An 18,133-nucleotide genomic window follows, 5' to 3' on the forward strand; every position below is an offset into this window, starting at 1 on the left:
TGGGGGACACAAAGCCATAGGAGAACCGGTTGCACAACGGTCATAGTGGGGACAACAGGGTCCCTCTGGAGAGTTGGTGGAAGGTGTTAAACAGTGAGTAAAGAACAATATGTACATCACTTACCATGGGGTTTGAGCACAGCGTGGGCTCGAAGCGAAGCTGCGGATGTCTTGATGTTGAGGTCGTCAAGTGGCCCAGGGTTGGTGGAGGTGCACTCCTCCTCCAGTGGATGCCAAAATGAGTGCCTCCTCGTAGAGGTAGAGTATGCTGAGCTAGTCAGCGAGGAAGTCTAGACTCCCGAAAGAGAAAGGACTGGAGTGGCACGAAGACAGGAGGAGCCCACATCCTAGCAAGTGGGAGCAGTGGGAAACTCCAGCGAGCCAAAGCAAATCGTATCGCTCAAGCTCGCCATGTTGAAGATGGTGGAAAGGTGGGCCATCTGATGACCAAAAGCATGAACGCACGACTGTCTCTCTCCACGAATAGTGCCAACTATCGGTGCAAAATATGGCCAACAAGTAAATATTTGTAGTTTTGTCATGTGTTGTGATCGGATATGGTCCTAGCACTCAATGACACACTGATTTGTTGTGGGGTTACAAACTGAGTAAGGAATGAGAATGGGGGTGTTAGAGGCCCGGTCAGACTATGAACCGAGTGGCCAAGAGTGACGGATGCTCAGACATGCGCTAAGTATTAGGAGTATATGCTCTATGTGTCTGAGCTTATCAGCTGTTGAGAGTATGTAGACTGTGTAGCTATCGAGCTCAAGAGCTATTTTGTTGTCGTCTCCTTGAGTCATCTTGTCATCGGGAGAGAGTGCATCCACTTTTATAGTTGAAGGGGATGGCCTTACAAGTTCAGAGAGAAAGAGAGAGTGTATATGGGTGCTGCCTAGTCTTGTTGCCTATGCCATCAGGTATAGGATGGCCGTTCGTCGCCCACCATACTATTTACGCCGCCATCGCCCTACCTTACTATTCATGCTCTGTCGTATATGGCAGGCTGCACAGTGTTCGCCTAGTACGACTAAATAGTCGGCACCCACAACACTGTTCATGCTCTGACACTTCTAGCAGGCTATACATTGTTCGCCTAGTATGAGAAACAGTCGGTGCCCATAATACTATTCATGCTCTGATGCGTCTGACAGGCTATATAGTGTTTGTCTGACATGGCCCGATGGCACCATCCTGCAAGTGCGCAGGGCATGATAGGGTATGGTCCTCGGTATTGTGGTTGACTTGAGCGCCTTACCTTATCTGCTCCACCTGCTCCTCAGGCCCACACTGAGTGGGTGTCCCCGGTCGGTCGTTCCCAGTCGGCCCTGACCATGTCGATTAGGAAAGAGCAGCGAGTAGAGGCCCGATGTATCCTCGGTCAAAGAAAGAGAGTCGGAGTCAGACTGCAGTCCCACCATGGCCAGGCCTTTCAGTCGGGGCTCCGACTAGATCTGCTGGCTAGAGGTGCCGGTCGGGGACCAGATCATGGTCTTGGCCTGTCATTGTGTATCTGGGCCAGCCTAGGCGCGTGCTGGGCTGAGTTTTGGAGGGAAGTGGGTCCATTGGGGACCCTGGGTTTATGAACCCGGTAGGTTATATATTTAGGTAATTTAGATAGATTGTTTGATTGTTAGTTATTTATGTACTTTTGTAGGTAGTTAATTTAGTTATTTAGTTTATTTATAAGTTAGATAGGTAATTAAGTTATATATAGGTAGTACTTGCAGTAACTGTAGTTAGTAAAATTACTTATATAGTAAGATATATAGCTAGGTAGTTTAGATATTTATTTAGGTAGACAGTGTGATGCTTAATTATATATGTAATTTAGTTATACTCTTATTAGTTAAATGCATAATAACTTTAATGTTGTGCATACCAACTAGATGGACAATGTAGTCACCCTATATCATGGAGGAAGTGTGGAGGAAGATGAGTTTGGGAATGTCAGTTTTGTTGGAATGCAAAGGGTGCCTCTCATGTTCGATGATCGACCGTTGTTTTCTGAGTTGTTTGGTAGTGCTCGTGATGAGCTTCATTGCAATTCAAATGAGGATGGCATCTCAGTTGAGGGGGTACTTCACTACAGTAAATCATGCCATATTTTTAGGCGGTTGGTGCCAATTGCATCAGAGTCTCAATGGGACAAATATGTCAAAACTATCATGAAGAATGAGTTTCAATGTTTGGATTTGGTTGTGTGGAAGTTGTCCAATGATCCCACCCCTCATGGGTATTCACCCCCTAATAGGAATTCACCCCCTCGTGGATTCTCTCTAGAACCAAAGAATCTGGCACCTTCTGACCCTTCGTTACCCTACCGCGAGGTGGATGCGGAAGATGTGGTTCTGGTGCTCGATGCTCAATCCACCCCAAATGAGGTTGGAGTATGTCCTGATGTTCATGCAGAATGTCGGTTCGATGATGGAGTTGCTACCCCTCAGGAGATCCCTTTGACCCAGAATCATCCAAGTGACATAGTAACACTTTTGCTTTCGTTATTCTTCCTTCATTCCATTCCTTTGTCTCAATTCTATCCATATTTGTGCTTTATATGCAGGAGACAATCCTGATAATGATGGTTGTCTTCTTGTACCTCCATCAACCAATGTGAACCTAGGGTTTATAGCCTCTAACAGTGTGGATGTTAATATTACAGATGATGAGGAGCCTTATGGCACAACAAGAGCCGTTGATTCTGATGATGACCACCTAGTTGCACCTTTGAGCGAACAAGAAATGGAGATCATCAGGCGTTTGTGTCCTAATCATGATCCACCAGTTTATGAAATTCAGCGACCTCAGTCATTCTCAACATGCTTATGGAGAAGGAAGAGATGACGAGCTGCTAGAGGCTCCTAAGGACGGTGACAGCGTGGAAATTCAAAAGGGCATGGTTTTCAAGGACTTGCCCACCTTGAGAAGGTGGTTACAGGAATATTCTGTGAGATGTAAAAGACCATTCAAGGTGAGGCACTCCTATGTGGATCACCATTACATAGTGGTGCGTGGGAATGCAGATTGCAATTGGAGGGTCTGTGCTCAGAAACAGAAGGCCACAGGGACGTTCAAGACCACCAAAATTGTAGGTCCACACACTTGTGCCTAGAAAGATCTAAATCAGAAGCATTGATAGTTGACCTTTACCCTCATTGCCAGAAGGTTGTACACAACATTGAAGGGTCAGCCCAACTTGAAGGTCAGGACAATTATGGAGATGACTAAGGAGATATTTAAGTATGACATAAAGTATGGGAAAGCATGGAGGGCAAAGCAACGGGCCTAGAAGATGATATATGGGGACTAGGAGGAGGAGTGCGAGCAGTTGCCTACAATGTTCAATGCAATAAAAGCAACAAATCTAGGCATGCATTACGAGTACATCCAGAAGCCGAATGAATGGAAGGACGGGAGGCATATATTCTTCCGTGCATTCTAGTGCTTTCCCCAGTGCGTCGAGGCCTTCAGGCACTATCATCCAGTGTTATCCATTGATGGTACTTTTCTGCTTGGCAAGTACATGGGCACACTATTGGTAGCCATTTCCTATGATGCAAACAACGCGTTGGTTCCTTTGGCTTTTGCTTTGGTGGAGAGGGAGAACAAAGACAACTGGAGATGGTTCTTGCGTCTTGTCCGAATACATGTCATTGGCCCTAGTAGGGAAGTTGGTGTCATATCTGATAGACACCAAGGCATACTCAGTGCCGTACAGGAGCAGATTCCAGGGTATGCACCTTTGCACCACCGTTGGTGCACTCGGCACCTTGCCAAGAATTAACTTTAGGAAGGATGGTACGAAGGACAACTTTCCTCTATTCGAGGAAAGTTGCTCGCATGCTTGAGGTGCTGTTCTTCGAGGAGAAGTTGGAGCAGCTTAAAGTGACAACAAATGGAGAAGGTAGGTAGTGGCTAAGAGGATTGATGAGAGAACCTAAAAAATGGAGAAGAGCCTACGATGATGGTGGATGGAGGTACGAGTTTCAGACTAGCAACATGGCCGAGTCATTTAATAGTGTGCTTAAGGGTATACGTGCTATGCCTGTCAATGCCATTATATCATTCACCTTCTATAGGTTGGTTGCATGGTTTAATGAGAGACACGCTCGAGCAATGGCATTACAGAGGAATAATCAGGCATGGGCACCTAAACCTCTGAAGCATCTAGAGAAGGCAAAGGAAAGGGCTCTCACACATGATGTCGAATGTTTTGATCACAACACCGGCAAGTACCATGTCATAGAAAGGGGTGGTACAACGTCCGATGGTGAGGTTCCGACCATCAAGGAGTTATATTGTCATACTTAGTAAATTTTCATGCGGATGTGGGAGAACTAGATAGTACCACTTTCCTTGTTCTCATTATGTTATAGCATCGCAACTTTGCCTATGAGACCAAGATATCATGGGAGTTCAGTGTTGATAGCCTTGTACTTACTTGGTCTCCCCGTTTCGAGCCTTACCTAGACGAGGGGTAGTGGCCACCGTACACTGGTCTGAGGTACATTGTGGATCTAGGTACATGTTGGGACAAACATGGAACCAAGAAGAGGATGAGACACAAGATGGTCATGGACCAGGTTTTCGATAGAACGAGGCAAGGTAGAGCAACCCCTTTCTTACTGACCCTGAGCAGAATCAATGTGGCAAATGCAGGAGACTTGGGCATAATTCATGTACATGCCATTGGCTGCTTAGTCAGGCGCAAATAACAAATGAACCTCATTTATGAATTGCCGATGCTGTTCGATGTACTTCATTTTTTAATTGTCTAGTTTGAGAAGCATATTTACTAGTATGGAAGAGTTCATTATTTCTTTACATTTAACTAATCTAGACTTTCTCAATTTTTTTGTAGGATGGAGCCGTTCCACCTGCTGGATCCATACTACGAGGAGCACCACCGAGGATGACTTACCACAGAGGGGGAGGTAACTTATTTAGTTCTGCTTCTTTATTTTTTTGCACTTCATATGTATTTGTGTTCACACATTAATCTAATAAATTTCGTTGTTTATAGGAACTGCACCATCTTCGTCCTCGAACCCATGATAGGTTCGAGGACATGCAGTACTGATGATAGGTACACTTCTCTCCTTGAGAGGGCTAGGCCTAGACATTGTATCGTTCCAGGTTCGTCGTGGGTTGCACGCCATCAACCCCGTGGCGATCTCAGCTCTGGTCAATAGGTAAAATAACTATGAACTAATCCACTTACATTTATATTTTCGCTTGTCGATGAGCACATGACCGTAGTACTTGGTCCTTTGTTTTGTAGGTGGAGGCCAAAGACTCATAGCTTCCACCTCCCTTGCGGTGAGATGACCGTTACTCTTCAGGACACGTAGAAGTTCCTCGGTCTCCGTATAAGAGGCCGACCAGTTATTGGCCAGTGCGCTGCTAGTGGTTGGAGAGCTCGAGTGCAACTCTTCCTTGGGAGAGAGCTTTCCTCTAGAGATAGCTGAGTACCCGCACCTCTAGAGTACTCATCAGGTGGTTAAGGCATAACTTTGGTCAGTGTCCTAACTTTGCAGACGAGCAGACAATTACCTACTACTGCAGGGCATGGATCATGCACCTATTTGGTTGTGTTCTCTTCCTCGACGGGACTGAGAGAAACCGCAGTCGATGGATGTACCTCCCCTGTCTCACTGACTGGGACATGCAAGGGGCTACAGCTAGGCTTCTAGAGTGTTGGGGTTCCTGTACCACCAGCTTTGTGAGGCGTGCCGCCTAGAGTTTGCAGAACTCCTCGCTAGGAGGTTGTGTTTACCTACTTCAGCTTTGGATGTGGTCACGTCTATTGGTGGGATGGCCCATAGTTCTACCTCCTTGTGACTGATTCCTGGGTGCCTGGCACGCGACGTTCGCCCGACACATGTGTACCTTTAGGACCAGGTGAAGGGTCCCTTCACCCAGAGTAAACGCGCCTACATCGAGTTCGGCAACGAGCTTGACACACTTACACCGAGGATGGTGAGTTAGTTGTGTTTGACATACTAATTTGTTTTTGTAATGTAAGCACTAATTCACTAATAAATCATTCAGTAGGTTACTTGGGAGCTGTACGATGACCAATAGTTCCAGCATATTGGGTTGAGCACCATGTGCAGCGAGGGTGAAGACCTGTACCTGATGCGGTGCCCACTAATTTGTTTCTATACGGTTGAGTTCCACCTACCTCACAGGGTTGCATGCCAGTTTGGGTTGAGGCAGGAGTGGCCCGTGGATCTGTTCTCGACATCCATAGACTTGCACAAGTAAGCGTCTTCAAACTATTCAAAAAATTGTTTGCTTTTTTAGACATGCGTAATGTTATCATCTATAAGTTTATGGTCTTCTATTGATTTTATTTTGTTAAGATATCATGTTTGGGCCTAAAAATTTGCATATTCATTTATGTTTACCTACAGGATCGATCGCTAGAAGTAGAAAAAGGAGACGGACTTCGAGACCTTCCATCATGACTACATCGACCAGTGGGACCTCCTACATGAGAACTTGTACATCAATGACCAGCCGCACACGAACAACAACTTCAGAGCGTACCTATCTTGGTACACACATGCAACAAGGACCAAGCTAAAGGGGCAATGGACCCAAGTAGACTACGCCGACATTGAGTCCTCGGATGATGAAGATACGTCATATGACCTTGCAACGAGGGCAGAGACGCAGGTGGAGGCTGCACCAATCTTGGACCGAGTGGTAATGTCAAATCTAATCCCATCATTTAAATACGAAGATAGCTGTATTTTTAGAGATTTAGAACTTATTGGTAATACATAAAGACCATGATATCTTTAATTTTAGCGAATCAACATTTAATACCAATATAGCTATGTTTTTAGAGATTTAGAACTTATTGGTAACACATAAAGACCATGATATCTATAATCTTAGCGAATATACACTTAATACCAAGATTGCTATGTTTTAAGAGATTTAGAACTTACTGGTACCACATAAAGACCATGATATCTATAGTTTTAGCGAATGAACACTAAATAGCGATGCATATAGACTATGGTTCCTCTAATTTTAGTGGTGAACTGTTAATGCCAGTTGTTTGCAAGGCAACACTTTGAAACAGTCTGTGCTTCACATCGAACACTTCTCAAAAACAGACGTACATGATAGGGCAATGTCACAGAACTTTCTTACAGTAAGTTTGAACAACAACGTCCACTAGTTTGACATGCAAACCATATTGAATTGTGTCTGACTAATAAAATTTTGAACTCTAGAGGTTAGCATGTCGGTTGGGCCGTGCTACTGCTCGTTGTGGTTGTGGGACTAGAGCAGTGATGGAGGCACATGCACCAACCACATGACTCTCGGACACGAGTGTATGGCTCGGTACTTCTACTCACAGAGGTACTTCTTCAGGAGGCCAGAGCTCGTCCCACGCCACTGTGGATACTTTTCAGGGTTCTAGAGGCGAGGACGAGGACGAGGATGAGGAGGAGCATAGTTATGAGGATCTTGGACCGTCTCAGCTATAGGACGCTCCGTCGACTCAACCTACGCAACCTACAGGCACTAGGCGACGTCGTCCGCTTGACCCTTTCACTCTAGACACCGATGCTCTTGGCCACAAGGGTAAGGGTAAGATTAGGAGGCATTGAGAGCTTTTGATAGACTTTGTGGTAGATGTTATTATGGACTATTATGGACTTTTATTTTGAACTATTATGTGTTGTATGGACTATTATTATGGACTATATGGACTACTATAGACTTTATGGACTGTGTGTACTATTAATATGTTCATGTGTATGGTTTGAGATGAATGTGGTATATATTTGTATATCTGAACATATTGTATTGATGTTATATATTCATGTCATATTTGTGTATGGATTGCATCAAAAAATAGGAGAAACTCTGCTAAAATTTTCTAGCTAAAGTACATATGTGCAGTACACCTATAGCATCTAGCCTTTACAGTGATTTATCATGTCACTGTCGTATCGTACACAGACTTTTACAGATGCATTGATTGCGCATATGAATGTAGCCTTTTCAGTTGAGCTTTGAAATAGGCTTTTCAGTCTACCCTAAAACAGTGATTGAAGTGTGAATTCAAATAGGCTTTTCAGTCAAGGAATCTAGACTTTCCAGTGTCCTTCGATGTAGACTTTTTAGTGATGCTAAGTAGGCTTTTCAGGAACAACATAATACAATAGATAGTAAACCTGCCTCCGCGTATATATATGCGTTGCGGGATGCATTACTAACCAAAACCAAAACTAGTATTTGCTTTTGTTGGAGTACGAATGCCTGGAGGGTCGTCTAGAGGAAAGGGTGGGAGAGGAAAGGGGGGATGAAGAGAACTCCCATAGTGTGAGAGGGGTCTCTTGGTCCTAATTTCTTTGAGGAACCAGTTGATCAGTTTTTCCCCAAGAGCAAGAGTGATTTCACCAAAGAGTGCCCTCTTAGAGGATACGATCACCGAAAAGAAGATTGGCCCAAATGCATGCATGGCGAGGACTGCTTAGTATAGATGTTTACTGATGGGATGGATGGAGGCCGTCGCTTCTTCAAATGCCCGTGAGCATGGGTAATTACTATTACTATTTGTTTGTTAAATATGTTTCTTGATTGCACTACAACTTACATAACATACTTATTGCAGTCTTTTGAGTTCGAAGAAAACTGTGGGTTCACTAAGTGGGTCGATCCTCATCCAATTTATCCGCATCAGCAGTACATCTACTACCTGCAGGACCGTTTCTTCGAACTAGAAAGGGAAGTTAGCAGCGGTTATAAAGACGACGAAGACGACGACAACAACAATGGTGCCAGTTCATAGGAGGCACTCTGCAATGATCCATATTGCACCTGCCCTAATCACAAAAACAAGGGGACTCTGCCGCCACCACCACCAACAATGAGAGGATACTATAGAGAAGGTGTAACACAATGTGCTATGTGGCCACACTACTAGAAGGAACCTATCTTATTCACATGCCATATCCACGTGTTTGTTGATTTCTTTAATTGCTTAAGGTATGTTAGGTTTAGTTGAAGGACCTATGTATCCTTGTTTGGTACATGTTCTCACATGTCATTTCATGTGCTTGTTATTCGCTTCAATCACCTAAGGCATGTTAGGTTTAGTCGAATACCTCTGTACCCTAGTTTGGCACATGTTTTCACATGCCATTTCATATGTTGTGCGTGTCGAATTATGTAATGCACTAGTTCGTTATGTTTTATTTACAGTACGTGAACTCATTTCACTACCTCCGTAATATAAAAATGAATATTATGACCACAAATAATGAAAAGCAACAATACAATAAAAAGTTCAATACTAGGGCATATTACACAACACAATGATAATAGAAGTACATGCCGACAAACTAAATAACGCAGTAAATAGCCTAAGTACATCCATAATTAAAGTGCAGAACATGACAACACAATGAAAAGTCCAAGACTAGACAACATTGTTCATGAATAAACCATACAACTTGTAAGTCATGGAGACTACTAAGTGCAACAAGGCCACTTTCCCTTTCTCAGGGCATCAGAATTCTCCTCCATCGCTGCTTTCGCTCGACGCGCACGCTTAAGCTTCTTCTCCCTCTCCCTCCTTATACGCAGCAACATGCCTCCTTTTCTCCTCTTCCTTGTGCTCCTTTTCTGCAGCCACCTCTTTGCGTCTCCTCTTGATCAATTCCTTGTCCTCTGCCTCCCACCGCAAGAGTTTCTGCATCCACTCCTTGTCTTCTAGGCTTGATCTCAGTGTCGATCCACTGGCTCAAAATCACAGAGCGGTGGAGGGGTCTGCAATACATTCAAATGTTACACACCAAATAAACTATGCATGACTTTATATGACATAAAATAATTATTACACAACATTAATTTCCCACCATCTTGTTAATGCGACGCTGACGAAGTGTAGGCTCAAAGACAAAATTGGCACACATCCAATACCTCTGCCTATATGTGTTCCTCTTTATCGGACTTCGCTACCTTACAAGGATCACTGTAAAAGCATATGGGCACTGGAACACCACTAGGCAGAGGCAATGGGTCGAAGGCATTTTCGGTCATCCGGCCATAACTACAAATGAACCAATTTCGTTCTAAGAACCGAAAGCAATGACCAGTTAAACCATAAACCTAGGGTTTTCTATTTGTTGCACATAAATGAACCAATAATATAACACGATTGACAAAGATTACCTTGGTTTCTAGCTTTACCACGCCTTGGCATGCTGTCGTTACATAATACAAAAATTTAATAATCACTTCAAACAATAAGTACTAACGTATTTAGGGTTGTAAAATACACGTAATATATACCAAACCAATGTGTAAAAAATGAGGAGGGAAGAGAACATACCTTACTCTCGAAGATCTATGGATCAAATCCAACTTTCCAAGGTCAAATTGCTCGATTCAAGAGATTGGGCAGTTTAGGGAGAGCAAAAATCCGAGAACAAGGAGGAAGAAATGAAAGGAGCCTCGGCCAGGAAAACCTTGACATGGGTCTTGAATCCGAGCTCGGCGCCATGGATCTTGGCTCCGAGGTCGGCGCCGAGACCCATGGCACCGAGGTCGGCGCCAAGATTTGTGGCTCCGACCTCGACGCTAGGGTCCGTGGCGCCAACCTACCTGCCACGTCAGCGCCACTTGGACGTCCCCGTTTTGCCTGGCCAGGCATCTCGGCGCCAAGACCTACGACGCTGAGACATGTTACCTCGGTGTCGTAGGCAACGACGTCGACCCTAGGGTCCTAAGATCATTTTACGTCGCTTAGGGGTTAAACGTAAATTTTGTTAAAAAAAGGCCAAATTGAAAAAAAAAGGGTCCCACCCACCCTACGCCGCAGCGGATCCCTCCCCTCCACCGCGCGCGCCGTCTCTAGCTTTTGCCCAAATTGGCACTTCCGCTTCAAATGTGTTTCTCTCTTGGAGCTCCTCGCTCTCTCCTGCTCGCCGGCGAGGTTTTGTTAGGGCTTTAAGAGGCGCTGCGCCAGCCGCGCGCTCCCACCCCCACATTCATTGTCCTTGCGTCGTGTAGATCAGGCCGCCCCCGCAGGGTTCCGTTGCCCGTCTCTTCCTTCGACCCCCGTCTGCGAGGGTAGCTTCGCACCGAGGCGTCAGCGGCGCGATGAACGTACCTGTAGTCGGTGAGTTCTCGATGCGATTCTCGTGTGGATTTTTGTCGTTGGGGGGTTGGGAACGTGTCTATTCGGTAGAATTCCGGAGAAATCTGGTCGGCTGTGTTGCGGTTAGTGTCTTTTTTTTCCCACAGATTCAAGGTGGGAATTTAGGGGTTTAGAGGGGGCGGGCGGTATGAGGAAATTGGAGCAGGTCTGCTTCGCTGCTGAATTTCTTCTGTTTTAGGCGATTTGGGACTTGATACTTTGGGTGGTAGACATGAGGTTAACCCCATGTTTTTGCCCTATAATGTTTGTGGTCGGCTGGTAATATGATTGGTTATTTGTTTCTGTCGATTGCTATAGTTCGTTTGGGTGTTCTGGTGGCACCGAAATGAAGTGTTGTCTAGGGTTGAAAACAGGGTTTTAGATTGCTTTTTTAGTTTGCTTGATGCGCACGCATAAATTCTGTTCTCGTTAGATGTTTGTTTTCATCCTTATGCAGGTGGACTACAGAAACTTAGCAAGGTTGATTGAAGGCTAGGAATTGATAGCCAAAAAAATTCTGTCCGAATCATTGCATTTTGCCATTTGTTTTGTTGTCTAACGAAATTTCTAATTTTGATGCCCACGGGTGAATTCATTCATTGTCATTTCGAGTATTCATATCACTGGTTTGGATTTTCTTCTAGTAATCACAATGTCCATATATTATCTGAAATATCATATTCAGGGAAAATTTGATCCTTGACATCGAAAGATCACAATTTTAGAAATACCTTCATACTGTCTTGGTTCACTTTAATAGCGCCGAAATTTTGGGCCATTTAGAAATATGCCAGTCAGTTACCTTTTCTATAAACCCAGCCTCGTCATTGTCATCCTGCCGTTTCCTTTCGAGTCACAGCAGAATGAGTTGTTCTTCCTCCTCCTCCTCCTCCACTCCGGTTCTCTACTACTCCGATGGCCGCTCTGACATGACACGGTCACCTCAAGATGACCCTAAACCTCAGAGTATGTCTCCATTCCATGCCTACTTCACGACGCTCTCCTGTCCCAGGCTCTTCTTGTCACTGCCCCTCGCCCCCTCTGCCACCGGAAGTGCAGATCCATCTGGCCTTGGATTTGTTTGTTCTTTTAAGGAGCAATCAAACCAAATCTGTGTTGTTTCTCAAATCTGATTCAGCCTCAGCTGCTGCTGCGATTTGCTTTCTAGGTGGCGGAGTACTCAATGTGCTATTTGATAGCTTGTTGCTCTGTTTTGGATAGGGAGTTCAATTCCGCCCAGATCTACAGCATGGAGGTGATTTTGGGCGAGGTGGAGCTTTATTTTGTACAGTTAATTTGGGCTGGGGTTGGGGGGGGGGGGGGGTGCGATTTGGGCAAGAGGAGATCCTTCTTCATTTGAGCTATCTGAGCTCTAGAATCGTCTCTCTCCACGCTGCCTTTCATGTTGAGTAGATCTGAGCTGGGTCATGAGTGTGTGACAGCTTTGGGTGGAGGTGGGCTGTTGTGCCGTGGCTTTGACTAGAGGTGGGCTGAGGCACAGACCGCAGAGACTTCCTGCGCATGTGGATTGGGGTGCGGTGGTGTGCGCCAGAGATGCATACGAGCTACAGATTGAAATATGGCAAGCACTTGCAATGGCGAAGACAATTGTTGGATGGAAAGTGTCACAGAACGTTATGTTTCTAATCGGCTTGATCTTTTGGTGCCCCCTTGTTTTATCACTTACCAGACAAAGGAAGTTAAGCCATTCCTGCTATATGGGAAATACTTTAGCATGTATTGTGTTCTTAGATTTCTATGTTGAGAAGAACATGGAAAAAATATCTTGAAATATTGAAGTGCTCTCTCTGTATTCTTGCAGATCCATATCAGGGGGAATTTCCTGAGACAATCGAAGAGTACTTGCATCATGGTACTATGAAATGTATCGCGTTTAACCGCAAAGGAACACTTCTTGCTGGTAATTATCCGAGCTTGTTCCTCTACAAGTAAATTTCAAGTGACTGTTTTCTGTAACTATCTTCCCAGCCCAGTTCATATAAAACATGCTGAATTTCTTTTATAGTTCTTGACTAGAGTTGGTTTTAAGGGCCTGTTTGGCTCGTTGCTGCAACGCATCTGCGGCATGCCGCAACACTGTTTGGTTCCTGCCTTACCTGTGATGTGCCGAAGAAAACATGGCATGGTCTAGTGTATTTTGGTGCCAAAGCTTGCCAAATGTATGGCGTGGAATTTGAGCGCCGCACTTTAGGCGAGCCTTAACTGTGCTGCGGCGTCCTGTGGCCACAGGCCAAACAGGCCCTAACTTGTTGGATTTTGTTTTGGTTAACAAGGATTAAAATTTCTTCTAATCTGGTGAAATGATTTCATATCCATCATTTGTCATTTCTAGCTGCACAATCAGTCTGTGTCACTGCCAATGCCTGTGGGATCATTTGCCTCCTAATGCAATCAGTGGCTCCGCTGATCTCTATACTATGGATGAAAAGATCACCATCATTTTATTTTCCTGTTCATGGTGGAACATTTGCACTTCCATTTGTTGACCCACAATCTGTAAACATTTAATCCAGGATGAGCTCTGTTTCTTTTAACCTCTTATTAATACTTTCCTCATAGTGCAATTACCCTAGGTTGTATTATGTGCACCAATATAGAATAGTATATATGGGGGTTACAGAGTCCTGGATATTGGATTTTGTTGATGGATGTCAGAAGGGGAGTCAAGAATCTATGTTAAATTAGCAAGCCACATTGTATTTTGATGCACCCTTAGTTTTCTATGGCTCACTTCTGCATGGAAATGAGAGAGAACGTAAAGACAGCAACATGAGTTTTATCATACCCTGCTTCCTTATCCAACCTTGGATAGTTTTCTTCATGTTGCGGTACCATGATACAGAGTGGTGTTATGAAAGGGAATGCTGTGTACACTTGTCAAGTGAGGAGCTTTTTTTTACTTTATAATCTTAGTTCCATATGAAGCTAGTACTGTATGCCTGTAAAAACTCTTGGATGTCAACATTATTTTTTATGAAATGCACCGTTAGATCTTTGGATGGTGTAGAGTATCTTTTCAGTTGTGAAATTGTTTCCAGTGGTCAATAACAATGTCTGTTACATATTTCCAGCTGGATGCTCAAATGGTAGCTGTATTATCTGGGACTTTGAAACAAGGGGTTTTGTAAAAGAATTTCGTGATAAAGATAGCACTGCACCTATAACAAGTGTCTCCTGGTCAAGGTATGGCCACCGGTTGCTTGCCTCTGCTACTGACAGGTCATTGACACTTTGGGATGTGTCAACTGGGGAAAAGATTGCCCGTATTACTCTTCAGCAGACTCCATTGCGTGCCAGCCTTCAACCTGGTTCTCCAACTCCATCTATTTGTTTGGCATGCCCTCTATCTTCTGCACCTCTTCTTGTCGATTTGAATACTGGAAGTACCACAGTTCTCCCTGTTTCTGTATCTGAGAATGGTAACCCCCCTGCACCTAACCCCCGTATTAAATTTGCGGATGGTACCCCACCTTTCACGCCAACAGCTGCAACGTTTGATAAGCATGGGGACCTGATATATGTGGGCAACTCCAAGGGAGAAATTTTAATCATAGATTCAAAAAGCATCCAGGTACATGCAGTAGTTCCCATCCCTGGCGGAAGTGTTGTTAAGGATATTGTTTTAAGCCGGGATGGTCAATATCTGCTGACAAATTCTAATGATCGGGTCATTAGAGTCTTCCGAAACATTCTGCCTGTTAAAGGTTCTGGAGAGGAGATTAGAAACATAAGCAACAACAGTAATGAATATGGAAGTCACTACGATAAATTAAAAGCAAATGGTACAAGCTGCCTTGTTCTTTCCTGTGAACTTTTGGATGCCATCACAAAGATACAGTGGAAGGCACCATGTTTTCAGTGGCAATGGTGAGTGGATAGTTGGTGCTTCTGCAAACAAAGGAGAGCACAGGTTGCAGATATGGAACCAAGCAGGGCGCCTTGTAAAGATGCTTGAAGGTCCAAAAGAAGCTCTCATTGATCTTGCCTGGCATCCTGTTTTGCCAACAATTACTACAGTATCTGTAACAGGCTATGTATACATTTGGGCCAAGGAGCATGTAGAGAATTGGAGCGCTTTTGCTCCTGATTTCGTAGAATTAGAAGAAAATGAAGAGTATGCCGAACGAGAGGATGAGTTTGACTTGAATCCACGTGAAGAACAGGTGAATAAAATTTCAATACCCATTTTTTTACAGTTTCGTGGTATGCACTTGAATATTTTTCTCTAAATCCTCTATGTAGGCTGAGGAAGTAGTGATAGATGAGGATGCTGATGTTGATATCGAGACATGTGAGAAGAACACAGTGTTCAGTGATGTGGAGGATTCTGTGGATGAGATCTGCTACTTGCCAGCAATTCCTGACCCAGATTCTCCCGATGAGCAGCCAGAGAAATGCCTTGGAAGTTCAAAGTTGGAGGATAGCAACCATTCTGGTTCCCCATCCTCAATGGACTGCTGTACAGAATGGACAAGCCATTCCTCCAGCATCAAGCCCAATGGAAGGTAAAGCTTTCTTGTGTCAGTTTTTGTTTTCTATTTCTGTGCAACTGTCACTATATTAGTAGTCCTTGTGCTTCTGATTTGTTTTCCAATTGGACTCTACTAGTACTGTGGTTTGTTTTGTGTTCATATAAAAAACTTGCAGACCTATCATACCAAGAAAACTAAGCTGTGCACCCATCATGATGTAGACTTGACGGAATTTGGTCTGCAGTTTAGGCCATGGAAAATTACAGAACTATTTATACATGTTGTGAAACTTTGGTTTACCAAATGACTATATAGTGTATTCAAAGTATAGTAAGTTGCATCCATATGATATACTCGTGGTCGGATAGAATTTTGAAAACATGATCCATCTGTTGTTTCACGTATTACTCTCAGTAAAGTATAATGCTAACTCTTTTCATGCATGGACAATAATGTTCTTGGTTTTATTCCTCTGGCAGTTGACAACTCTACTGCTGAAGACCCAGAAGAAGGGCCAAACTCAAAGCGGAAGCGACGGCTGTCAGTGAAGGGGCTTGAGTTGCAGCAGTCTGAGAAAGGCAAAAAGGGATCAACAAAGAACAAGTCCATCGGAAAGTCCACAAAATCCAGTGCCAAGAAGATGGAATCTGCCAATGGAAACAGCTCTGCCTTTGATGACGAAGCAACTGAGGATGATGAGATTAACATCGACAGCTAGTGTGTTTCTGACTGAGGGCAATAGGTGTGGGGAATAGAAAAGGTCTTTTCCCCACAGTTAAAAAGAACTGTTGTATGCTGTGGCAATATTAAACGCAAGTATCAGTGTTGTTGACTGTAAATTGATATATGCTGTTTCTCTTATTTCTTAGCTCTGTTTTGTTGTTGTCTTAGCTCTGTTTTGCACCCATGAGTATTTGGCTGATAATAATACAGTAATAAGTTTTACTTTTGGAGATGTTAAGTTTAATAATTCCTTGATGCTGGAGGCGATGGCCTTTTCTGTCGGTGTACTGGTGGGTGCTCATATGACCCCTCGAGCACATGGTTTATGTGGTACATGTGATTCTGGAAAGTCCTAGAAATGTATGATTTATGTCATACCTGTTGCATCTATCATTGTGCCAGGTGCCCGCGTTTGTATTATTGGATACCAAAAGCGGGCACATGCTGCAGATTTGTTTCGCGTACAGAATCGTTGTCTAATATGATGCATATTGCATAAGTGATCACATCCAGGGTTGCAAAAGAGGCATGAGCAGCACAGGTCGGCGGATATGGGTGCCACACCAGCAGCACCTCAGTAAGCTTTCTGATATGTTGCAGCTAAGAAATGTCCACATTCTTTTCCTTTTCTTTTACATTACATAATCGGTACACATGAGCATTGTAAATTTTCCAAATATGCTTTTTAACCTCCATTGTTTTCTCAACTTTTTATTTGTATGCGCCGTGGAAACAAGTTCGATTCGTGCAGGAACATTGGAGACTTCTGAAAATCTATGCTTACAAAGTCCAGAGATCAGCTACCCATTGCTCTCCCTGGTCTGGTCTGGTCTCTTCCCTGCCCTGAGTGGCCGAGTCCTTGGCCACTCCTATATCCGGAAAGCGGCTACGGGCATTTTTTGCCCATCATGTGCGCGCCCAAAGGCCAAAGCACAGCGGCCCCTAGCCACTTTTAGTACCATATAACCGCCTGTCAAGACCAATCATCGCTGCCGGCTTTTGCTTAGGGCATGGATCGACGTGCAAATTGCTTGTACGATCGCTGCAATATTCTTATCAGTTAAGTTCATCATCATCGAGTCAGGGCATGATCGGCACTTATTAGCGCTCCTAATCATGCGCCCTTGTCGGCTTCTGCACGATCTAACGATCTCGCCCCCTTTCGTGGTCTGTTCTTGGTTTTCTATTTCGCGCAACCGTTTTGATCTGCTTTCATCGTACGGCCCTCATGTATATAGTAGTATATTCGGTTGTCAAATGGGAGCATTAAGTGCGTGCGCGCTACGGGTGAGAACTTAAGAAGCTTAATAAGAATAAGACGTACGTATATATAGAATTGATTAGGGCATTTGGGCCTTTGGTGGGATGAGATTAAGGTGGCCCTTCATGACCACGCAGCAAATGATGTACATGCAAGTATGTAACTTTACAACACAAAGGCACTGTACGATTATGAATTGCATGCATGTGCTTAAAGCCCCTGTCAAATCACAATGTTCAGATGAAATAAGAGAACATTCAGGCAAAAACTAGGAATAACCCAAGAGTTAGGTAAACCGTTAGCTTCTCCTTCCAATTTGTTTGGTTCATATATGCCTCTTCTTATATTACCTTTGGCTCTTAGTAACACTAACACCAAGTTCTTTGTTACGTTGATGCTTGATGGAAAATATATCTGTAAGCTTACACTGTTGCAGTTTGGTTGTTTCAGTTGAGACTTGAGAAGCATATATAGAGGACAAACGCG

At 44.0% G+C, this 18,133-nt stretch overlaps 1 pseudogene; it reads left to right on the plus strand.

The window, feature by feature from the left end:
- The first annotated feature begins 10,905 nt into the window (after positions 1 to 10,905).
- LOC136504480 (protein RBL-like) lies at positions 10,906 to 16,641 on the plus strand (annotated as a pseudogene).
- Positions 16,642 to 18,133: the final 1,492 nt, after the last annotated feature.

This window comes from Miscanthus floridulus, chromosome 1, assembly GCF_019320115.1.
Source record: "Miscanthus floridulus cultivar M001 chromosome 1, ASM1932011v1, whole genome shotgun sequence".
Taxonomy (NCBI): domain Eukaryota; kingdom Viridiplantae; phylum Streptophyta; class Magnoliopsida; order Poales; family Poaceae; genus Miscanthus; species Miscanthus floridulus.